Source organism: Schistocerca nitens, chromosome 11 (assembly GCF_023898315.1).
Source record: "Schistocerca nitens isolate TAMUIC-IGC-003100 chromosome 11, iqSchNite1.1, whole genome shotgun sequence".
NCBI classification, from domain to species: domain Eukaryota; kingdom Metazoa; phylum Arthropoda; class Insecta; order Orthoptera; family Acrididae; genus Schistocerca; species Schistocerca nitens.
In genome coordinates this window covers 169,482,790-169,508,783 of record NC_064624.1, presented here as the reverse complement: position 1 = coordinate 169,508,783, position 25,994 = coordinate 169,482,790, and the positions used below count along the sequence as shown (strand labels likewise).

The window sequence follows — 25,994 nt, the reverse complement described above, 5'->3', positions numbered from 1 at the left end:
GTCTGAAGACGACGACAACAACAACAACGGTCGTTTTGAAGATGGTTGCAGATGCATATGTTATTTCTGGTTGTGTAACTGTTGTACAATGTTTTAAATTTGCAACTATAGACAGGCCTTTTTGTTGTATGCGTTTTTACTAATGTAAATTTCCTTGATGGGGTTTTTATTCTACTTTGTCATGTTTGTTTTTCATTCAGATTTCCAGTTATGATGTCACCTAAATATTTAAATTGATCAACGATTTTGATTTCCTGTTCTTCCACTGAAATTTTGTGGCCCAGCTGGCATAATGTGTTTTTTCGAATGATATTCTGAGGGTGACTTTCTGTGATATTTCTTAGAGATGTAAATAGTTTAGTGGTTTCTTGAACATTCGTGGTTAGGAGAGTAAGATCTGCAGCAAATCCCAAGCAGTTTCAACTTTTACCAATTGTCACACTTCCAGTTCTTATTTTCTTTGTGTTACCTTGTACCATTCGGTCATTACATATTCCAGTGCACAGTCGAACACTAATGGTGATAGGCATTCACCTTGTCTTAAGCCTCTCTTTATGAAGAATGGTTGAGAAATTTTTTCTCTAAGCTTTACTTTCAAATTGACGTTGTTTGGAGTAAGTTCTACTAGATTCATTAATTGCATCGTAATTCGGAGTAAAACAGGCGCTGGAGTATTGTAAGAGGGGAAAATGTCATCCTGGCAGTGCAAAACTAGTGGCTTAGGAAGTGGAAATGAAAAATCACATCAACTCATTTCCAGTCCAGAAAACACATTATGCCAATGAAGAACAGAATTATCTGGACCATAAACATGTGAAGATTATGTGGCTGATGTTCAAAACTTTAGAACTCCATATTCAAGTTGATTATCAGTTTTATTTGAAAATTAAGCATGGACATTTTAATTTAAAATTTGGGCAACCACAGGTGTATGCGAGCAGTACATGTGGAGAGCCTCAGATAAATAAATATGAAAAGTCCATCTCTGAATGATGCTGCTAAAAGGTCAGCAAAGCTGAGTTAATAGTGCACAAGAAATTACACCCAGTTACAGCAAAATCTGCCACTGATTCTACCATTGCAGGCCTCTCGTTTGATATAATGCAGAATTTGCAATTACCTCAGATACAAAGACAACGTACATGTTGCTTGTGGCAGCTTTCATTAATTTCTTAAATCCGCAGAATTACAGAGTGGAACAGCCAGGTTTTTGTCTCTATCAAGAAAAGAAATAGCACGAAAAAGCTCTGATGAAGCTTGTTCATTTCTTTTTGATTATATAAATGAAAATGTTGGACAACGTGTTAAAGACTTTCACTCATTCTCTGACTGTTGTGGAGGCCAAAATAAAAACCATTCAATGGTGAGGCTTGTTTAATGCTTGTGGCATAGGGAAGGTTTCAGTTCATCACCCATTACTTTCCAACTGGAGGGTAGTCCTACCTTGCACATGATAGCCATATCAACAGACAAAAAGGAAAATTAGAAAGGTTGATAGGATATGTATTCTGAAAGAATATACAGAATTAATAACTGAATCCCGCACAAAGAGGAATTTTGTAGTGAAATTATCAAAAACATAAGAGGTTCCCAATTTGAAGGAGTGGTGGCCAAAATTCCATAGTAATACTAATATTTCTGTTGAAAGGAAAGGAAGGGCTTCACACAGAAACTAACAGCTCTTTTATGTAACACAATTTGTGCAGTTCTGTTGTTCACAAGACACTCGTGGTGGTGTTAAAGTTAAGCCATTCATTGATGTGGCAGAATAGCACACATTCCAACTTTCTGATCAAACTGCAGTTCCACCAAGCCCTGTAAATCAGGCTCAATTGGGCTCATGTAATGATAAATGAGAGGAGCATGCACCATCTAAGGCGATTTCTACCATTCCTCCCAAAACAAGGCATCATAAAGAACTTCTATTCTAACATATACAATTGGCCATATGTCAAAGAATCAACCACGAGTGGAGTATAATGCGAAAGACAATGGCAATTAGCCATACTTTACTTGAGTTTTGCCCATATTACAATAAACTGAGTTTCGTATTGATTTATGTACATTTATTGCAATGTATTCAACAAGGCCATATGTTCACTTAATAAATTTTAACAGAACGCCAAGAAAATATATTAGGTTTACCAGCAGAGCATTTGCATTCACCCCTCCATAGAATAATGCTAGTATTCACTGCAATTAGTTTGCTTCGCTATACAGGCACTGCAAAGCAGACGGCGACAGGAGATGGAGCGCCATGTTTTTCCCGGAGCGCACCGCGCTGACATCTGTCGGCAGCGCCAAGCAACAGGGCATTCAACCGCCGGCCGATTATTCGATTTCGAAATAGGAAGCTTAACAGGAATTGGTTGGAAATAACAAAAACCTCCTTATCTACTATAATTGAATAGATTTAGTCTCTTAACAAAGGTGGAAAGCTCATCCGTGTCTCTCTTTTATTTGCAAAGACAATTTTTCATACTCAGCAAAATTTGTGGTGGCATGTTGGTTAAAACTGGGAAAGTCAGACGGAAGTGCGATCGAAGTTGGCCGATATGGCACGCAAGAAATTTTTGGAGGGTTCGTACCGATAGGTGTTGAACCGTCAATTACATTGATAATGTTATGAGGTGTAAAGCGGCGAAGGAAATTCGTTTGTATTTGGAAGGTTCGTACCGAACCGTCAATTACATTGATAATGTTATGAGGTGTAAAGCGGCGAAGGAAATTCGATAGAGGTTGGCCGATAAGGCACGTTAGAAATTTTTGGAGGGTTCGTACCGATAGGTGTTGAACCGTCAATTACATTGATAATGTTATGAGGTGTTTAGGTGTAAAGCGGCGAAGGAAATTCGTTTGTATTTGGAAGGTTCGTACCGAACCGACAATTACATTGATAATGTTACGAGGTGTAAAGCGGCGAAGGAAATTCGATAGAGGTTGGCCGATAAGGCACGTTAGAAATTTTTGGAGGGTTCGTACCGATAGGTGTTGAACCGTCAATTACATTGATAATGTTATGAGGTGTTTAGGTGTAAAGCGGCGAAGGAAATTCGTTTGTATTTGGAAGGTTCGTACCGAACCGTCAATTACATTGATAATGTTATGAGGTGTAAAGCAGCGAAGGAAATTCGATAGAGGTTGGCCGATAAGGCACGTTAGAAATTTTTGGAGGGTTCGTACCGATAGGTGTTGAACCGTCAATTACATTGATAATGTTATGAGGTGTAAAGCGGCGAAGGAAATTCGTTTGTATTTGGAAGGTTCGTACCGAACCGTCAATTACATTGATAATGTTATGAGGTGTAAAGCGGCGAAGGAAATTCGTTTGTATTTGGAAGGTTCGTACCGATAGGTGTGAACCGTCGAACCGTCAATTACACTGATAATGTTATGAGGTGTAAAGCGGCGAAGGAAATTCGTTTGTATTTGGAAGGTTCGTACCGATAGGTGTGAACCGTCAATTACATTGATAATGTTATGAGGTGTAAAGCGGCGAAGGAAATTCGTTTGTATTTGGAGGGTTCGTGCCGATAGGTGTGAACCGCCAATTACATTGATAATGTTATCAGGTTATTTCCTGTTAAGCTTCCTGTTTCGAAATCGAATAATCGGCCGGCGGTAGAATGCCCTGTTGCTTGGCGCTGCCGAAGGAAATTCGTTTGTTTAAATTTTTGGAGGGTTCTTGCTATTGATGGGCTAAACTGCGATTTTCCGATATCTCTGATTTCTGTGAATGCTACTTTTCAGTATCTGTGATTTGTCGCAGGGAAGGAACATCGGTCGTGTATCCCTCCGCCACTGCGACTTCTGCGACTTACCACCGTACGAAAAAGTTACATCTGTCAACACAGAAAATTGCATCTCAACAAACCTGTCATTGGAAAGTATGTTTTACGTTTTTTCTTCCGTTGGCTTTAATTTTGTACTAAAGAAACAACTGTGTAAATATTAATAGTGTAATTAATATGTAAGTAGCCGTACAGTACCATAATAGTTCGTGTTTAGAAAATGAATTCTAACATATTGTTATGTTCACAGGTACCTGAACTACATTTCAGTCACTCAGCAAAGTGATAACTCAAAATATCATTGTCAACAGATCTGAAGAAATTGCCACTGCGTCTTTAGACCGTTTTCGTCAGACGAGAGGTTAGTTTGTAAGCGTTTCGATGGACTTAATTACTTCAGTGAGCCGTTCTTGCAAATGTGACATTCATTATAGCAAATATTAGCAATCTACTCTGTCAATTATATTGCCAGTAATTAGTGACAGCAAAAATTATTTAATAATCCTTGTGTTTTTGCAGACGCAGTTCTGACTCTGATTACTGGTTGCTGTACGTATCTATCCACATCAAGGCTGTTGAGAGTGACTCGTGAAGATTCAAGACGGCTCTTAGAGGATTTGCAGTTTAAAAGTGAAATAAGTGTGTGAATGATTAAACTGTGTTTTGTTGAAGTTGTGCGATTTTAAAGGAATAATAAAAATACAGTGAGTGAATAATAAAAATCTCATTTTCCACATGTTAAGCCGTCCAATACCCGTAATTTTCCATGCAGCCCCCCCCCCCCCCCCTTTCTCCACAATCTTGGTGTGACACTGACCTGTAACATATCCCGAAGTCTACAATATGCATTTTGAGGCTGTTGATATGAAAGTGGGAAGTACAGATCTTCCAGTTAAATCAGGAATAGCTGAAGTGCATTACTTGAAAGTAACACGGGAAAAGCGTACTTATGTAGGTGGTAGTAGTGTCGGCAAAAAGTTCTTGTGTGAGAAGTTGCCATGTAGAACACCAGGTGTAAAACTTTTCTCCCGAGGCATGAACTGTGTCGGAAGAAAAGTGAGGCATTCATATGACTGTTTTCATTTCACTACACTTATACAGATGTCTGAGTTCTGCTGTGTTAACATTGCAAAGTCCTGTAGGCATGTGGAGTATTAACCAAAACTGTCATATTGGAAGCAGAATCAAACACATTTGTTACGTTACTTGATATTTTCAGGAGAAAAAGGCAATGTAGCTTCTTATTAATATAATACATTCAGAGTCACAGCAGTATTTGACCAACCATAACTGATGTTGAATGTGCATGTCGTCATATAATATGAAGGGCTTATTTCAATAGTGGTACAAGTCCATTACCTCCACTTTTCTGTCTATAATGCTTCTGAAATTAATGATCCAAACAAACATAAATAAAGGTTCATCTCTAGCAAGAAGCCATATGCTTGAATATTTCTGGTATCTCAACTGCAGATTTTTCAGCGCTCATTTAACTTTACGACTCTGTATCTCAAAATGAACAAAAATGGACTTGTACCACTATTGAAATAAGCCCTTTTTAATTGTAAATATTAGTAATACATGACCTCAAGAATGATCAAATCAGGTTTAGGAGTAAGGTAAGAACAGAAGAAGCAATACTGATTTATTTTGTAAATGAATGGGAATATTAAGAAAACAAACACATCCATTTTTGACAGCATTGAGTTACATATGTGTTTGTGCTTTAAGGATGTAGCCCAATCAAGATGTAAAGAAATCCCATATGTCCTGGAACATTTTGTATTGTTATGCAGCCATTGTTATCACATTCTCTCAAAGTGAAAGCCCACAGGTACAAAAGATTTGGGCTCGCTAAAAATTTTATACTATCAACTCAGTTTAAGGCAGGGAGAATAATCAATATTCCGCTTACTTTTTTATTAATCTATTTTGTTATTGGTGGTAAGATGTCAGACAGTGGTGAAGTTAGTGACAAATATCAGGGAGTAATGGAAAAAGAAAGAATGCAGTGGAGGTTCCAAAACATATAGCCATATAGCGAGCAGAGTGAAAATGAAGCATATATAAATTGGAGAGGGAATAGATACCAACCAAAACGTAATGGTTATATCAGCACGTGTGTCTTAACCTGAAATTTAGTATTACTTCAAAATTAACGTTTAACTACCACAGCAAACATAATAATGTAGAACGTTAAGTTCGACTGAATATGTCATTCTGTTTCCAGTTGTCAGATGAAAAGCATGGCAACTGAGATGACAGAGGGCAGCAAGATAGAACAAAAAATGAACAGGATGGAATCGTTCAAAGCCTCATAGGAGTAAAACAAGTGGCAAGAAAGAAGCCTAGAAGTGATAAGGAATTTAGTGGGAAGAAACCAAAATTGTGGTCATGCATTTGTTGGCTATCAAGATCTGAAGGAAAGATTCAAGTTTGTAAAACTGCCTTCCAAAGTGTTGGTGATTTCAGCAATGTGCGAATATAGCAATATGTTAAAAGAAGGTAAATCTCCAAGAGATAAAGGTGGAAACCTGGAATGAATTCACAGTTGCGAAAATGGACAACCAACAGCTGTATAATGGAGTGATGACAATGAAAATTTGTTCCAGAGTGGCACTTGAATCCAAATAACCCACTTATCAAGAGGGTCCTTGTCCCATGGGATATTGCATCGTAATTCAGAATAACACAGGCACTGGTGTGTTGTAAGAGGGGAAAATGTAACCCTGGCCGTGCAGAACCAGTGGCTTAAGAAGTGGAAATAAAAAGCACATCGACTCATTTCCAATCCGGGAAGCACATTATGCCAATGAAGAATCTAATTATCTTGACCCCAATCATGTGCAGATTATGTGGCACATGTTCAAAACTATTAATATGGATATTCAAGTTGATTATCAATTTCTATTTTAATCTAAAATCTGGGGAACCACAGGTGTATACGAGCAGTAAATGTAAAGAGATTTGGATAAAAATCAAAAGTCCATCTCTGAATGATGCTGGTAAAAGGGCAGCAATAGCTGAGTTAATAGTGCACAAGAGGTGTGGTGATTAATTCTTCAAGAATTTACACGCAGTTACAGCAAAAACTGACACTGATTCTACCATTGCAGGCCTCTCGTTTGATTGTATGCAGAATTTGCAATTACCTCAGATACCAATTCAATTTCCATTTAACTTGGGTCAGATTTCATTAAATATCTTTAATGTGCACGAGTTACAGAGTGCAAGGGCCACATGTTACCTCTATCACGAAAAAGCTCTGATAAAGCCTGTTTTGGAGGCAAAAACAAAAACCATGCACTGGTGAGGTTTGTTTAATGCTTGTGGTAGAGTGAAGGTTTCAATACATCTCCCATTACTTTCCAACAGGAGGGTAGTGCAACCTTGCACATGATAGAGATTTCAACAGATAAAGAGGAAAATTAGGAAGATGGATAGGATATATCTTGTGAAGAAAGATGCAGAATTAATAATTGACTCCCACGAAAAGATGAATTTTGAAATGAAAATATCAAAAACAGGAGAGGTGCCAATGTTTAAGGAATGGTGGCCAAAACTGTACAGAAAGAATAATATTTCTGTTGAAAGTAAAGGAAGGGCTTCACACAGAAATAACTAACAGCACTGCCAGGTAACACAATTTGTGCAATTCTGTTGTTCACAAGTTAGCCCATTCATTGATGCTTCTGAAGATCACACATTCCAACTGTCTGATCAGACTGGAGTTCCACCAAGCCCAGTTGGGGTCATGTACCCATAAATGAGAAGAACATACCATCTAAGTTGATTTCTACCATTCCTACCAAAAGAAGGAATCATCAAGAGTTTCTAATCTAATGTATACAACTGACCATATGTCAAAGAATGAACCATGAGTAGAGTATAATGCCAAAGACACTGGGAACTAGCCATAATTTGTACGATTTTTGTTTCTACTGGAAAGAAACTCTGAGTTATGAACTGAGTTATGTGCATCTATTACAATATATTCAGAAAAGCCATATGTTCAATTCATAAATTTTAACAGAACATCCAGAAAATATATTAAGATTACTGGCAGAGCATTGGCATTCATTCCTCCACATTCATTTTAATAGAGTAGAAAAGAATAATTTAAGCAAAATATTAAGACATAGAATAATATCTGAGTTATGTAGTGATTTATTGCAATATATGCAGAAAGGCCTTGTGTTCACTTAAGACATTTTATCAAAACGTTAAGCAAACATATTAGGATTTGCTGCAGAGCATTAGCCTTAATCCCTCCACATTCATCTTAACGGAGTAGAAAAAGAAAATTTTAGCATAATATTAATACATGGAAAATGTATTGTATCATCTGAAAAGTTTAGTATCTTGAAGATGTGGGATATCTCAACATTCCAATTCAAATGTGGAATTGCATTTCTTCAAGGTACTGGATGAGCAGTGTGATGCTCTTCCACTTTTACAGTTTCAAATAATGACAGCATCTGGAGTAAGTGTAGTTGCTGGGATATGGGTTGTTGTGGGAATGAAGAGAAACATCTCTGAAAATGAACTGAATAATGGGAAATACTAATTGTGTATTAATGGTACAGCCTTGTATATACGTTTCCGTGTTTTCTAAAATGCGTTTTGTACTTGGAATGCTTGAAGTGCAATAAGTCTACTAAAGAGATTGCTTATAAATCAATTATGCGACCCATCTTAGATTACTGGTGAAGTGTGTGGACCTATACTAGATATACTTATATACTGAACTTATACAGGGAAGGGCAGCATCTGTGACCACAAATTTGTTTAATTCATGGGAGAGTGTCATATACACACTGGAGGAACTGAAACGGCAAATTCTTGAAGACAGACATAAACTACCCCAAGAAAATCTGTTAAAGTTTCGAGAAAAAGCTTTAAATGATTACTCTAGAAATATGCTACACCCCCCATGTATTGCTCATGCAGGGATTGTGAGTGTGTCAAACAATGATTATTCCCATGCTCCATTCGAGAATGAAACAGGAAGTAACCCTATTAACTGCTACAGTGGGACATACCCTCTGCCATAGACCCCATGGCGGTTTGCAGTAGGGCTACACAACCTGAAACATTAAGTTGACAAAAAATTTCAACTACAGTAAACACATTAGACCATAGAAGCAATACGTAAATTACAATTCAAGGCACAATTGAACAAATATATTTAGCAATTCGGAAAGTATATTTGTTTAGAAACGTCAACTTGCACGATTGCCAGAGATAATGGACTACCTTAGTGGTCAAAGTTATTGTTTATGACAATGCTGTGTACAAATTATCCACTTAATAAGCACTTTAAAACAAATAAAAAGGCATTTGTGATAACATTGTATAGAAAGACCATCTCTTATTTGTGATTAATGAGTTAACTTCGTAAAATAGAGGTATGAACCTGGACTTCCATGATGCCCTTTTGCCTACAATAGCTAAAAGTGTCTTTTGTATTAAAATTTTCAAAAAATACTAAGTCATGGCACAAAATGGTATGCAGTGCCAAATAAAACTCTTTCTAGTGATACCACATTCGGCTGTGTACAATTAGTAAATGTTCCCAAGAGATTTGTTGTCTTGAGAAATAACATATTATGCTCTTCTTCTGATAGCATTGGCCAATTTAGAAAGAGATTGTAACAATTTTTACTTATATACACTTTTTGAAGTTTGAAGGTATCACAAATTTTTAGAAAATGGAGTGAACAATTATTCAAGACTTGTACAGAAACAAGACTGCAGTTGCAAGAGTCACAGAATGTGAAAGGAAAGCAGTGGGTAAGTGGGGAAAACTAGGTTGTAGTCTACCACTGGTGTTATACAGTCTGTACATTGAGTATGGAGTAAAGGAAATCAAGCAGAAATTTGTGAGGGAAATTAAAGTTCTGGGACAAACAACACAGGCTTTGAGGTTTTCAAATGATATTGTAATTCTCTCGGAGACAGCAAAAGGCTATGAAGAGCAGTTGAATGGAATGAACAGTGTGTTGAAAAGCGATCATATGAAGAACAGTGACAAAAATAAAACAAGGGTACAGCTATGTAGTTGAAACAAACCAGCTGATGCTGAGGGAATTAGACTAGAAAATGACACACTGAAGTAGTATACGACTTTACCCAATTAGGTGGCAAAATAACTGATTCTGGCTGAAGTGAAGAGGATATAAAATGTTATAACAAAAAAAGCATTTCTTGTTGCTGAATAATACAGCTAGCTATGAATACTTCCGAAATGTTACAAAATAACTTCATGTTCTGAGACACTATATTGACATCAGCCATTTGGACCAGAAGAAAATTTGTGACAGACCAGGATTCGAACCCAGATTTGTCGCTTACCACAAGTGCTCGCCTTAAGAACTACAACTACCTGAGCACACTTTCAGTATCAATCGAAACTTACACGTGTCACATAGTCACAACCCTTATACTTGCACAATTCGTGATTCCCACACGGGTAAAACCTTTAAGACTGAAAAAAAAAGCAACTCACCTCGAAGAAATTATCCACTTGGGACTGAAATTGGTAGACGTTATGTACATGTACAGCCAACCAAATGGTCACAGCTGAAGAAAAATTGATCAACTTATTCAAGAGAAAGATCTCCACAAATTGAGCAAGTCAGTAAAGTGTTGGTCTACCACTGGTCCTTATATTAGCAGTTATTTGGCTTGGCATTGATTGATAGATTTGTTGGATGCCCTCTTGAGGGATGTCGAGCCATATACTGTCCAGTTGGTGCTTTAGCTCATCATAATCCTGAGCTGGTCAGAGGGCCTCACCAATAATGTTACATACGTTTTCAGATGAGGAGCGATCCTGCGACCTCACTGGCCAAGGAAGGGTTTTTAAGCATGAAGACAAGCAGTAGAAACTATCGCTATGTGCAGATGTGCATTATCTTTCTGAAATGTAAGCCCAGAATGGCTTTCCATACAGGGCTACAAATGGGTGCATAGAATATCACCGACATACAAATGTGCTCTATCAGGCACTGCAGATCAGATGGCGACAGGAGGCAGGTGGTAAAAGGATCGCCATATTTTTCCCAGCATCGTGCCAAGCTCACATCTGTTAGTGACACCAAGCAACAGTGCAAGCAATGGAGAACCTTTTATTTGATGTCACAATTAGAAGCTTTATCTATGTTTATTGCTTACTTATAGTTTAACAAAGTTGGTATAAGTGCTCAAGTTTAATAATTATTTGCAAAGAGAATTCTTCACACTCAGCAACACTTGTGGTAATGCATTGATTAAAAAAAAAAAAAAAATCCAATAGAAAGCTCAGAACCGCCTCTGACTCATTCAAATCCTTTCTGGCCGGACATGGGGTTTGCACCCCTCTACCATCCTCCACGCCTACAATTCCTTAATTCATCCTATCCTCTCTTACGCCAGTCCCACCTGGATATCTGCCCCCCCCCCCCTCCCCCTCCCCGCCAAATTCTACGAGTCCCTCCAGATCCTTGAGCGTGATGCACTCTGTCTCACCATCCATTTACACCTCCCGTCCCCACGTGGATCCTCTATGACCTGATTGCTTTCCCCCATCTGCTCATTTTCCTCGAACATATCCGGATCCTTTACACCTTCCGCAAACTTGATACCCCTCATCCTCTGGTTGCCCTTCTCCTCTCCAACCCTTGCCTTCTGCCGCACCTTCACCATTGTGTCCCCCCTACCCTCCACCTCTGCACCCTTAATCTCCTTTCCCAAAGTGGCTTCCATCAACTCCCGCTCCTGGATGATGACCACTCTCCCTCCATTTATCCCTCCTATCAACCCTGATCCTCACCTCCCCGTCCCTTCCTCTACCCTTTTCCTGGGCTCCCCCTCCCCGTCCTTCCATCCTTTTTTTTTCCCTGCCTACCCTCCCTCTTCCCATCCTTCGATCCTGTTTATCCCCTACCCGCCCTCGCTCTTGACTCCCTCCTCTCCCCTGAGCCCTTTTGCTCTCCCCTCCACTGCCTTTCCCACTTCTTGCATCCACCCAGCCCCCTTTTTTCTATGTCCCCTCCCTCCATTGGCTCCCCCCTTTTTTTCCCTCTCCTCCCCCTTTTCCCCCTCATTGGTCTGGGTCCTCCCTCCCCCCATCTGGTGTCGTGTCGCCTCTATAGTGCTGTTTCAATTGAGTGTTCAGTGTTGTGTGTCCCCTGACAGTGTTGTGAACACCCACCATTCTGTCGCTAGTTGTGTTTTTTATCTCATGAAAACAGAAACCACACTGTCTCCATGTTTTTTTAAATTGTGCTTGTTTATTTACTATGTGTTTTAATCAGCATCGCCGACTGTCTGTTTTTATCTTTTCTTCGCATCTTTTTCTCCATGTTTCAATTTTTAACAGTCACCATTTTATCGCCTGCTTTTATTGTCCTCATATCTCCTAATTCTGTTTGTTAACTTATCTCTAGGCTGCAGGGCGGTGTATTGTGCTGTTGCGAGGTCCGCCCGCCCCTCAGGGGGAAATCGAAATCCAATAAAGGAAAAAAAAGAAAAAAATTGAAATAGATATTTGCAAGTGTGAAGCTAAACAGAGTTGGGAAGTAACATAGTTCACAGAAGTTACCCAATCCGCTTCAACTACTGTGTACTGTCTTAACGCTCTCAGACTATGCCCAAATACTGATGCTGCTGCAAGCTTGAGGAATGCGCATAAAATACAGCATCGTTAAGTGCTTCAAGAATGACTATAGATTTTTGGCTTATTTAAGATACCTGGGCAGAAAGAGTAGGTTAGGGGAATGCTCAAAAAATGACTGTATTCCAATCATGGGATGGCAAGTAATGTTGTGAAATAAATAGCTTATGATGTGCACATTTAATGTAGTTTTATTATTCCTATCAAAAAGTGAAGGACAGTTCTTGGTAAATTTCTTGAGTTTCATGTTTTGTGGCCATTATTCTGATGCAGTTTTAAACTCTTATTTTGACGTGTATATAAAGATTTTTCATTGTATTAATGTCCCTTTCTCGGAAGAATTTGCTTCTATTCTACATTAGTCATCAACATGATAATCAAAAATTGTTAACATAGTGTCTATTCTTGTTAGCTAATATCAGTACTCACTGTAATCTGTACAGTATTGATAGTATATTTACACGCTGTACTGTGATTTTTGAAATTACATTTTTATAGATTTATTATTCAGTTGTGGCAAAGGAAATGCACTGAGAGTAAAGATGAGCAAAATGTGGAATTGTAACTGTATTAAACATTACAGTATTGATTGAGATTTTATTACACCGGCATTCATTGTCTAATATTCCAGGTTCAACTTGGTTTGCAGGGAACAAGGGCATAAGGTATATTCCATTAGTAACACCACTGACAAACTATTGCCAACAGATGTGAATTTTACCTTGAGGGAGTATCCTGTAAGCTTGCCTCCTGTGTTGAAATACGTATCTAATACTCTTTATTTGTGTGAAAGCCATTTCTAAGTAGCCATTTTTTAATCACTGATCTTGTAACACTGAAATAAATAATATAATAGTCAGTGAATGTAGACGTATTTATAATGCATTTATAATATGATCCAGCATGTTGAAGAAAGTGTACAAGAAAAACACTCCATCCACACAGCCCTTACACAGAATACCTAAATATTTGGAGCCCGTAATGATTAAAAATTATTTTGTATTTAATGTTTTTTGTGTAAACATGCTGAAGTCTGTGAGTTACGTATTACACCAAGGAACTTGCGCAAGTCAATTGCACCTTAGTTTCCTGTGGTCACAACACAATAAAAAATGAAACCAATATTTTCCTTGGCCAATGGTCTTGCCACAGTGGTAACATCGGTCCCCGTCAGATCACCGATACTAAGAGCTGTTGGGCTCGGCTAGCACTCGCATGGGTCACCATCGGGGTCTGCACAGTGCTGTTGGCAAGCGAGGTGCACTCAGTTCTTGTGAGGCCTATTGAGAGCTGCTTGACTGAGAAGTAGCGACACTGGTCACGAAAGCTGACAGCGACTGGGAGACTGGTGTGCTGACCACACGCCCCTCTGTATCCACACCCGGTGATGACTAAGGCTGAGGATGACACGGCAGCCAATCAGTACCGTTGTTCCTTCAAGGGCTGTGTGGATGGAGTGTTTTTCTTGTACACTTTCTTCAACATGCTGGATCATATAATAAATGCATTATAAATACGTCTACATTCACTGACTATTATATCAAATGTTTGTTGATAGTAAGTATTTGAAATGAGAATAGTTAATTGAAAATAAAAGTGATACAGACTTGTATTTGATACCCCTGACAATTTGTACTGATGCACAAATCCATGAGGATATCACACTTAAAAGCATGGGCTGTAACTGTAATTAATTTATTCAGGAAACTTGGATACATTTTATTATAAGGCACAGCTTACATTACATTTTTTTATAAAGCACAACTTACATCCATTTGAAACCGCATACCATAGTCCAACCTAGGTGCGCCTCTGTAATTTTACCCCACCCACTTCCCTCCAGTACCAAATTTACTTGACAATTCCCCCATGTCTCTAGATGTATTATAACAACCAACCCGATTTTTTAGTTGTGCCATTAATTTCTCTTCTTACCAAATTTATTCAGTACCAGCTATTTAGTTATCCAGTGTACCCATATAATCTTCACCATTCTTCCATAACACTACCTTTCAGATGCTATATTCTTACACAAATTAATTTTCAGGATGTGTAAACACCTACATTATCTCCCTAAATGAACGCTGACATAATAAGATTGAACAGGCGTTTTGTTGTGATGACTGATGTGTAGTGTAACCAGAGGATTAGGTTAGTGTGGTTAGGTGACAGTTCGGTTGCGTGTGGCCAAGCTGAATGTGGAAACAGAGTGTTAAGAGTGAAGTATTGTCCCATACCTGTGCAGATGGTATTGTATGGGTGGGTACAGTGGAAGTGATGAGGATTTCGTTGTGTGCGAGCACTATCTGGAAGGGGAGATTCTGAGGCCTACTCAAAAGCAGAACTCCTAAGCTACAGTCAGCGAGTCTGCGAAAGATCATATGGACAGCTCATCCCAGTATGACTAATAATATAACTGACTGGAGCCCCTAATAAGAAAATCACCCCATTAATAATTAATGCAACTGCAGATAGTGGACCAAGCACACTGCTCAGCAGATTATTGCAGACTAAGATGGTCACTCCTTCTTAACAAAAAGGTAGACACATCTGGATCTGTGTGGGTGCCAAGCTATTTGGAGCTACATGTAACACATTGATTTGTAGAGTAGCATGATGTCTATATGTTCATGCAATATTTAGTGCACGTTTTGTTATAAAACGAACTGCAAGGTAAATTCAGAAAGCACATAAGGGATAATAAACAATTATCTTATGAGTGCTTGACATATATTGTACATAATCTACAAAAAATGCAGTGGGGGAATGTCATACTGTCTTTTACCCACATACAATAAATAGTTCTAGTTTATTTCATGATAATAGTTGAGAAGATCTAACTGATATTATTACATTACTTCATTATATCACTGTTTGCATTCCATGCAATGACTGAAATTTAAGTATTACATTATTTGGCCATCTTTTCATATTTACTGATACTGCTACAAACACATGGACAAACCCATGAAAAAGGAAACAATTACTTTTCTTTCATAGAATAGTATTACAAATGTTCAATTATATTAGTACGACATTGCATAAAACAAATACACAGAATTTGAATGAAAAGAAAGAAGTCATTGTATGAGAGTGCCAGAATGAGAAAGGAACTGTGGTTTTTATATGGGTAGTACTGAGCAAATTGCTTTACTGGGAGCATCTGCATTCAATGCAATCAAGGAGGTATCTGCTGTTGTATGTATGCAATCTCCTCTCAACAGAAGACTGTGTATAAAGTGAAGACAATGATGTGCTGCTGACTAAGAATCCACCTTTACCATTTTGTGGTGATGACTCATGATTATTCTGGTATATAAATGTCAGGTCATTAAAAAATGAAATTGGTAATCTTAGTAGTCTATTAGGTGTAAACAATAAGACTAGATTGTGTGTTAATAAGCACTGGCTCAGTGAAGGTAAGCTACAACTGAACATATCACAGGGGATGGTCATGGCATACTGTGGCAGATCAAGCTGGCATCCGTCACCTGCTCTAATTACACTGCAACTACTACCAATAATTTTTTTCTCTCTTTTCTGACCTTGGGCATCTTTTGGTTCTGATTTTCAGTAATATTTGTATGTGATGTAGGCATAAATCTGCCCATTTGTTATTTAGGTCAGATTTCATTATTACAGTTGTAGTCTCAGTATCTGACAGCAAAAATACAATTAGTTTTGTTTGAAACCATGTTAATTAAAAGTTATGTCTGATTAAAAATTTTACTATAGTAAAAAGCAGTGAAAATATTTTGAGCTAATAAATAGATTTGTTAAGGATGATACCACTCATTGTAAAGACTTGCATTCCAACTTGTCATTAACATAGTTAAAGTTTTATGGAAAAAATTAACTTACAAGAAAATTATCATTAAAGTTCAGAAGTAGACACATTTTACGTTGTAGATTTTGGCTCTGTGCTTATTAGATTTCATCTTTTACTGCTGTACTTCTGTTACTCCACTTTCTATGCACAAGGTGGCTCACTTCACTAACTGATTGATCCATTAGTTATGAATATTGCATAATTTCCCATGATGTTCAGTATTGAACTTGTATCTGTAAACGCATTAATGCCAATGCCAATGTGTAAAATGATTCCATATTCTTTTCCAAAGTCCTAGATCACTACATTTCTTACTAACAAAATTATTATTAATAATTACAGTCTAACCTGAGTAATAATTTTTTCATATGAAGTTAATAAATTGGTCACCATCCAACAATAGGACCCTGAAGACAACATATGAAACAGTGAAACCAAAATTGTGGTGTGTGTCTGTAGTTTTGAGGAAATACTATCCTGAACTCATTAAACTTTTCAGCTTTATGACTTCAGACTGATGTGCTACCGAAGAGGCATCATAGAAGAGACTACATAAATCAGGCTGATGGGCTTACAGTACTTGTGCAATACAGTGTCCTTAGTGTGGATGATACAAGCCTAGAAAGTGCAATGGAAGCAGTGGCACTGTTACAGCCCATGTTAAAAATCATAACTATATTTTTGTACTGTATGCTAGACACTAATATTGAAGCATTTGGGCAGTTCTTGGAGAAAATTGAGTTATTTTTTGCAAAATGGTCTGAGGAAAGGATATATATATATATATATATATATATATATATATATATATATATATATATATATATATATATATATATAGAGGGAAACATTCCACGTGGGAAAAATTATATATAAAAACAAAGATGAGGTGACTTACCGGACGAAAGCGCTGGCAGGTCGATAGACACACAAACAAACACAAACATACACACAAAATTCTAGCTTTCGCAACCAACGGTTGCCTCATCAGGAAAGAGGGAAGGAGAGGGAAAGATGAAAGGATGTGGGATTTAAGGGAGAGGGTAAGGAGTCATTCCAATCCCGGGAGCGGAAAGACTTACCTTAGGGGGAAAAAAGGACAGGTATACACTCGCACTCACTCACACACACACACACACACACACACACACACACACACACACACACCACAATTTTCCCGTGGGGCTTATCCTGTAATAGATGTAAAACCTGAACCATATGACAACATGCTCCAGTCCTGTCCCAGGCATCTCCCGTCGCATCAAAGGCAGGGACAAACGTGAAAGCAGTCATGTGATCTACCAAGTTATCTGCAACCACTTTCTGTCATTCTACATGTCAGGACCACTGCCAAGTTGTGTGTCCACATGAATGGCCAGTGCCAAACTGGCCAAGGACAACTGGATAACCCATTTGCTGAGCATGCCACCGAACATGATATGCCCGAACTCAACGACTGCTTCACTGACTGGATTCTTTCCACCCACACCACTGCCCTGATCTCAACCTACCCTGCTTCCACTCGAGCCCTACACAACCGTCTATCCCACCAGCACAGTGGCAGAATCCTTTTACCTTCTCTATTTTACTCCACTTCCCCCACAGTCCCAGCATAGCCTGCAGATGCTGTAATTAGCAGCTCATTATCCTGTCTCTAGTATGTCCCAGCATGCTCGCTCGCTCACTCACTCACTCGCTCGCTGTGTCAATGAGTGCACTGTACAGTATAGAACTTAGTATTGCAGTTTTGGGCACCCTGTTTTTTCAGTTGGAAAGGAAGTTCCTTACAAAACTTTTTTTTTTTTTTTTTTTTTTTTTTTTTTTTTTTTTTTTTTTTTTTTAAATGTGCACTGCTCTCATACTTAGTTGTATGGGTAGGCACATTTTATGTTTAAAGCATCTTCAGGAAGCTCTTCATCATCATTAGGTATTCTCAGTTGCCCAGTGAAAAGCCAAACATACTACGTAGCATTACTGACCTGGTTACATAGCTGGTATTCTTTCGTAATGCTATACTTCTGAAGTCTCATTCTCTGAAATTGGTTGAAATTGTAATCTAATATTTCAGTGATGGACATGACATCATTGATTTAAACTTGAGATTACTTCACATTTCTTGGTGCCAAAACACACAATGATGATTAACTTCTGCTATCAACTATTTTTATAATTCAAATAAACCAAGTCAGCTACTACACTTTACGAACCCTAAACAGTGGCAGGTTCTTTCCATGGCAAAGTCATCATCCAAATCTACAAAAAAGTAAATCTTCAGAAAATAACATTTCAAAGAACTTTGTCTCCAAAACTTTACTAACACTTTAATACGAAGAAGTTATGTGGACGACTAGACAGATTTTCCAAACAAGTTTATTAAATAATCACACTGAGTGACTAAAAGTAAGATCTGCTCATATTAGTGACTGACATTGGAATGTGGAATGTCTGAGTGAACTCTATGAATGTTCACATCGATATATTAAAGTGAAAGTAGCTAGTCGTGACTCTGCCGTGCAGAAGTTCCTGTAACTTTTACTAGGACCTGAATTCCTGTTGGTATATAAAGAGAGCAATTTCGAAATTAGTGGCAATGACATTATGGGGAAGAAAAATAATAATTTGGTTTATGTATGTGATAGATGATTGGGAAATAAAAAAGGCGGATTACTTTATTCATACCATGTGCACTTCCATGAGAATTTACTTACCCACTTGTACATTTAACAAGATAGTTTTCTTCCTTTCTTAATTGTCAAATTACTCTGATAACCAAAGCTATTTTCTAGTTCAGAAAAATTACAGCAAGAAATTATTACAGCTATGATTTTATAAACATACTTAAAGGTCCAAATAATATTATTTTCTGGGTATGGAAACTTTAATTGTGAACAACATTTTAGTTAATGACTTTTCACAAATAACAAGATGTTTACTGATAGAGTGAAATGAGTGCTTTCAAATAATTTGTCATTCTGGAAATATTCAACTGCCAGCTCACAATATGTTTCTGAGCATATGGCTTCTGAATAAAGCAAATTAAATATTTCTCTTAAAAGAACATGTACAGTGAAAAATTAACTATACCATTGGCATTAGCAGAACTCAGATAAACTGATGAATAATTAATTTTACTCATACAGTACCTAAATACGACTTTTTACTCCAACTTGCTAAGTTTCAAGTTCCTCATCTGTACACTAGAAGCATGTATTCTGGTGCCCTCACCTCAAAAAAGTGAGTCTACAGTTCTCAAATCCAAAATTGTGCATGTCAATCAGTGTTTATTAAGCTACTGTTGATTGCTTTAGCACTGCAGATAATCTAGCTGGATTATGAAAACCTACCAGATTTGGGATATATTTAATCCAGCACACAGCTGCAAGTTTGAGGTGAACACAGTATTAAAAAAAAAAATAAAATGCTGTGAAACAGTAATAGAGCGCTTGTGTACATAGAACACAGATCTACAAAAGCAAACTTAAGATAGAGTGGCATTCAAGGGCAGTCAGATCAATACGAAAAAGATGGGAAAAAAGTAAGTAAACTATTCATTAATACAGAAATACTTGCCATAGTTGTTAACACATTTACAACGGTCAATGCCTTGGTGGAAAAATTTTTGCAGTTCCAGGCATGTACCTCTTTATCTGAACCAAAGGGACAGCCATGAATACCTTTCTTCAGGGCTCTAAAAATATGGAAATCACATGAGGACAGATTGGGACTTTATGGATAATGTGTGTTTCCCAGCGAAACTTCTACAGCATACTCTGTACAATCTTGGCAGGCACTTTATTGGCAGGTTGCTTAAACTGTGCCACAGTTTTGTCTGGGAGGCCTTCACACAACCTCCATAGCGTCCCAGTCTCTCCTCGTGTGATTTCCATATTTTTGGAGCCCTAAAAAAACATTCTTGGCCATTCGTTAGTTCACACCAAGAGGTGCACACATGCGTACAATTATGGTTTCATAGATAACCGCAAACATTTTTCCATGGAGTGATTGACCATCTTGTCTCACAGTGGCATAAATGTATTCACAGATATGGTGATTACTTTTGTAATACTAAACATTTTACTTACTTTTTCCATCAGTCTTATTTTCATTTGACAGCCCCTCATACATGGAGCTTTTATCTTGTGTACTCTTTCTGAAGTTTTGCATCAGTGTATCCAAATATATTACGACAAAAAAGATGAATATGACAGAGTTTAGATCCCATGCAGAGCCAATAATAAAATATTTTGATTTCATTCATCACTTTTAAATTAATTTATTAATTCTGCTATGTTGACTCAATGATAAATCTATAATGGCAGATCCATGATGAGGTTGAGATTTCTTAATTAACACATGCTAAGAAAGATTTTTCCATGTGAGCAGTGCAAACCATACCCTCTGTTTCCACCCTCCCCCCTCCACCACACAAAAATTCATAATATCAATTTCATGTATCAGTTTCTTTGGGGGGAACAAGGACATAATTCAAAGGAAAATTTAAAACATGTCTCATTAGTGACTCCTTCTACTGATTGTCTTACAAGGAGATGGCATGACGGTGTACGTTATAACAAATCCAAAGAGGAAAGGCCGCTGGACCTGATGGGATACCAGTTCGATTTTACACAGAGTACGCGAAGGAACTTGCCCCCCTTCTTGCAACAGTGTACTGTAGGTCTCTAGAAGAGCGTGCTGTCCCAAAGGATTGGAAAAGGGCACATGTCACATCTGTTTTGAAGAAGGCATGTCGAACAGATGTGCACAACTATAGACCTATATCTCTAATGTCGATCAGTTGTAGAATTTTGGAACACGTATTATGTTCGAGTACATTGACTTTTCTGGAGACTAGAAATCTACTCTGTAGGATTCAGCATGGGTTTCAAAAAGGACGGTTGTGTGAAACCTAGCTCACTCTATTCGTCCACGAGACACAGAGGGCCATAGACACGGGTTCCCAGGTAGATGCCATGTTTCTTGACTTCCGCAAGGCGTTCGATACAGTTCCCCACAGTCGTTTAATGAACAAAGTAAGAGCATATGGACCATCAGACCAATTGTGTGATTGGATTGAAGAGTTCCTAGATAACAGAACGCAGAACGCAGCATGTCATTCTCAATGGAGAGAAGTCTTCCGAAGTAAGAGTGATTTTAGGTGTGCCACAGGGGAGAGTCGTAGGACCGTTGCTATTCACAATATACATAAATGACCTTGCGGATGACATCGGAAGTTCACTGAGGCTTTTTGCGGATGATGCTGTGGTATATCGAGAGGTTGTAACAATGGAAAATTGTACTGAAATGCAGGAGGATCTGCAGCGAGTTGACACATGGTGCAGGGAATAGCAATTGAATCTCAATGTAGACAAGTGTAATGTGCTGCGAATACATAGAAAGAAAGATCCTTTATCATTTAGCTAAAATATAGCAGGTCAGCAACTGGAATCAGTTAATTCCATAAATTATCTGGGAGTACGCATTAGGAGTGATTTATAATGGAATGATCATATAATGTTAATCGTTGGTAAAGCAGATGCCAGACTGAGATTCATTGGAAGAATCCTAAGGAAATGCAATCCGAAAACAAAGGAAGTAGGTTACAGTACGCTTGTTCGCCCACTGCTTGGGTACTGCTCAGCAGTGTGGGATCCATACCAGATAGGGTCGATAGAAGAGAGAGAGAAGATCCAACGGAGAGCAGCGCACTTCGTTACAGGATCATTTAGTAATTGCGAAAACGTTGTGGAGATGATAGATAAACTCCAGTGGAAGACTCTGCAGGAGAGACACTCAGTAGTTCTGGTACGGGCTTTTGTTAAAGTTTCGAGAACATACCTTCACCAAAGAGTCAAGCAGTATATTGCTCCCTCCTATGTATAGCTTGCGAAGAGACCGTGAGGATAAAATCAGAGAGATTAGAGCCCACACAGAAGCATACCGACAATCCTTCTTTCCACGAACAATACGAGACTGGAATAGAAGGGAGAACCGATAGAGGTACTCAAGGTACCCTCCGCCACACACCTCAGGTGGCTTGCAGAGTATGGATGTAGATGTAGATGCAGATGTAGATCCATAATGGAGGTGCTGAGTTATAGATACATACAATAAAAAGACTGTCAAACAAAGCTTTCGGCCAAACAGCCCTTCATAAGAATCTCTCTCACTCTCTCTCTCTCTCTCTCTCTCTCTCTCTCTCTCTCTCACACACACACACACACACACACACACACACACAAGCAGAAGTGCAAGATGCTCAAAGTCTTTCCTTGGCAGCCAGAGCCGCAATAGTTACAGCATCAAAAACCAACCAACCAGAATCATTAGCAGTCACAGCAACATCAGAAACAGTAGTTCCAACATCAATAACCAAGCAACCAGAATCACTGACATTCACTGCAACAGCACACAGCAGCAGCAGTGGAAATAGGAGCAGTCATCACACCAGAAGAAGGCAGCCACCCTTGAGAAGCCAGGATTTTTGCTGGGGCAAAACAGTGAACAACAGCACATAACAGGGAAACAGGGAAATGTTTGCAAGCAGAGGAATCTACAACAAGTTATGAAATCTTGTAACAGTGTAAGAGAAAATGCATCAAAAGAGTGTAAAGTCACAGGTTAGTTGGATTGTTCAAATCAGCTAAGAATTTTCAGTTTGAACATTCAGTGTCTTAAAAACAAGTACCTTGAACTTGAGGTAGCAGCAAATAGTGACCATATTGATTGTTTATGTGTTATGGAACATTGATGCAGGGACAGTGAACTAAACAGCATAAACTTAAGCCAATATAAACTTGCCAGTCAGTACTGTAGGCAAAATGCCAAAGGTGGTGGTGTATGCATTAATCTAAATCCCAAAATTAAATTTAAGTTAAGATACGAGGCTAAACCATTAATCATAGAAAAGGATTTTGAGGCAGTAGCCATTCAGTTATATAGTTTAAAGAAGAAAATAATTGTTGCAGCAATATGCAGGTCACCATCTGGAGATACTGAAGTCTTTCTTAAGAATTTGGAAGAAATGCTCAACATTTTCTCAAATGAGAACTCTACCATAATTCTTTGTGGTGACTTTAATATTAATCTATTGGTCTAGAGTCCAGTAAAAAACAAGTTTTTAGACATACTAAAAAGCTTCAACATGTTCCCCCACATATCAGCTCCCATTAGAACAACAGATTCCAGTGAAAGCCTAATAGATAACATCTTCTCAAATGTGGACACACATGAAATTGCAGTTACAAATGTGTATATAGGATTATCAGATCATAATGCACTAACCTTTAATCTCACTGCAACTCCCAAGGAGGAGGAAAATAAAAAGGAGTACAAACGATTTTTCTCTACTGAAAATTGTAATCAGTTCAAAAATAATTTAAAAAATGCAGTTTGGTCAGAGGTCCTGGCACAAACAAACACAAATGATGCTTACAATATATTTGCTTCCACTTTTATGACATACTTTGAAATGTGTTTCCCAAAAAAGCTTTTGAGTTATAGATCATCTGGATCCAAAGGGACCTGGATTACACCCGGAATTAAAAAGTCAAGTGAAACCATGAAATTACTAAGTTTAAAGTTAAAAACATGTCATGATCAGCAGTTTGTTGAGTATGTGAGGACATACAAAAAGACTTACCGCAAAGTAATAGCAAAAGCAAAATTATTAATTAATGATAGATTAATAAGGCAGGCTAGTAACAAGTCCAGAATGATGTGGAAAATGGTAAAAAAAGAAACTGGGGGTCAAACTAAAGAACAGGAAATCAATCTTAAAAATAATGAAAATATTCCCATAGAAAAAGATGCCATGGCAAACTATGTAAACAATTATTTTGTAAATATTCCCCTTACTTTAAGTAGTAAATTTAAATGGATTGAGTGCCAAATAGGAGGAACAAAGTTAGAACAGGTGGACGGTTTCAAGTACTTAGGATGCATATTCTCACAGGATGGCAACATAGTGAAAGAACTGGAAGCGAGGTGTAGCAAAGCTAATGCAGTGAGCGCTCAGCTACGATCTACTCTCTTCTGCAGGAAGGAAGTCAGTACCAAGACTAAGTTATCTGTGCACCGTTCAATCTTTCGACCAACTTTGTTGTATGGGAGCGAAAGCTGGGTGGATTCAGGCTACCTTATCAACAAGGTTGAGGTTACGGATATGAAAGTAGCTAGGATGATTGCAGGTACTAGTAGATGGGAACAATGGCAGGAGGGTGTCCACAATGAGGAAATCAAAGAAAAACTGGGAATGAACTCTATAGATGTAGCAGTCAGGGCGAACAGGCTTAGATGGTGGGGTCATGTTACACGCATGGGAGAAGCAAGGTTACCCAAGAGACTCGTGGATTCAGCAGTAGAGGGTAGGAGGAGTCGGGGCAGACCGAGGAGAAGGTACCTGGATTCAGTTAAGAATGATTTTGAAGTAATAGGTTTAACATCAGAAGAGGCACCAATGTTAGCACTGAATAGGGGATCATGGAGGAACTGTATAAGGGGGGCTATGCTCCAGACTGAACGCTGAAAGGCATAATCAGTCTTAAATGATGATGATGATGATTTAAGCAACAACCAACAGTGACAACTCCAATGGTAAATACCAGCATGATGGCAGTGCCAACAGATGAGCATGAAGTTCTAAAATTCATTAAATGCTTGAAATCCAAAATGTCCTCTGGGTTGGATGATGTACCTGTATCAATAATTAAGAAAATTGCTCCATGTGTTGTCAAACCTATAGTGCACATAGCAAACTTGTCCCTTAGTGAAGGGATATTTCCGGACAAACTTAAAATCTCCAAAGTGATACCTCTGTACAAAAATGGTGACAGACATAAAATAGAAAATTACCAACCTATATCTCTCCTCCCAGCCTTCTCCAAAATACTTGAGGAATTAATGAAAATCAGGGTTACAAAATATCTAGAAAAACATAAACTAATAAATTACAGTCAACATGGATTTCGAGCAGGGCACAATACAGAAACAGCCATATTGGACTACACAACAGAAATAGTAAGAAATTTGGAGTCAAATAAACAGGTTGTTTACACAACTAGATTTATCCAAAGCCTTCGATACTGTGAACCATGTAATATTACTAGAGAAACTTGAAGCAATAGGCATCAGGGGTACTGTTACAAAATGGTTTGAATCTTATCTGCAAAACAGGTCACAAGTTGTTGAGCTGAGGTCATCCAACAATCTTCACAATTTTAAACTCATGTCTGAACCAAAACAAATTGAAATAGGTGTTCCACAGGGCAGCATTCTGGGCCCATTGTTATTTCTAATTTATATCAATGATATACAAGCTCCAGACAGCTCAGCCAAAATTCTACTATTTGCAGATGACACGAGTATCATAATAAGTGATATAAAAGAATCATTGTGTACTACAGCAGAGAAAACTCTCTCATACATACAGTCATGGTTTTATTCAAATAAGCTGACATTAAATAAAAAGAAAACAAACTTTATACAGTATGGAAGCAAGTGTCAAGCGGAAAATATGTGCCTTATGCTGTATAGCAAACAAATAGAAAAAGTGTGCACCACAAAGTTTCTGGGAATGCGAATCGACCAAGATTTGAACTGGAATGAACACAGTGTATATCTTACTCAGAAACTTAGCTCAGCATGTTTTGCCTTAAGAATAATATCCAAGGTATGCAGCAAAGAATGTATTAGAGCAGTGTATTTCAGTTATTTCCAATCA

At 38.1% G+C, this 25,994-nt stretch overlaps 1 protein-coding gene and 1 long non-coding RNA gene across 9 annotated transcripts in view; both read left to right on the top strand.

Annotated features, from left to right (window-relative positions):
- LOC126213498 (putative sodium-dependent multivitamin transporter) overlaps positions 1 to 25,994 on the top strand; it is a 1,462,669-nt gene that overhangs the window by 731,297 nt on the left and 705,378 nt on the right. The gene's annotated exons all lie outside the window — the stretch shown is intronic.
- Positions 3,705 to 4,494, top strand: LOC126213503 (uncharacterized). The gene is made up of 3 exons (XR_007541199.1): positions 3,705 to 3,887; positions 4,042 to 4,152; positions 4,311 to 4,494. It is a non-coding gene; the product is annotated as an uncharacterized LOC126213503 (long non-coding RNA).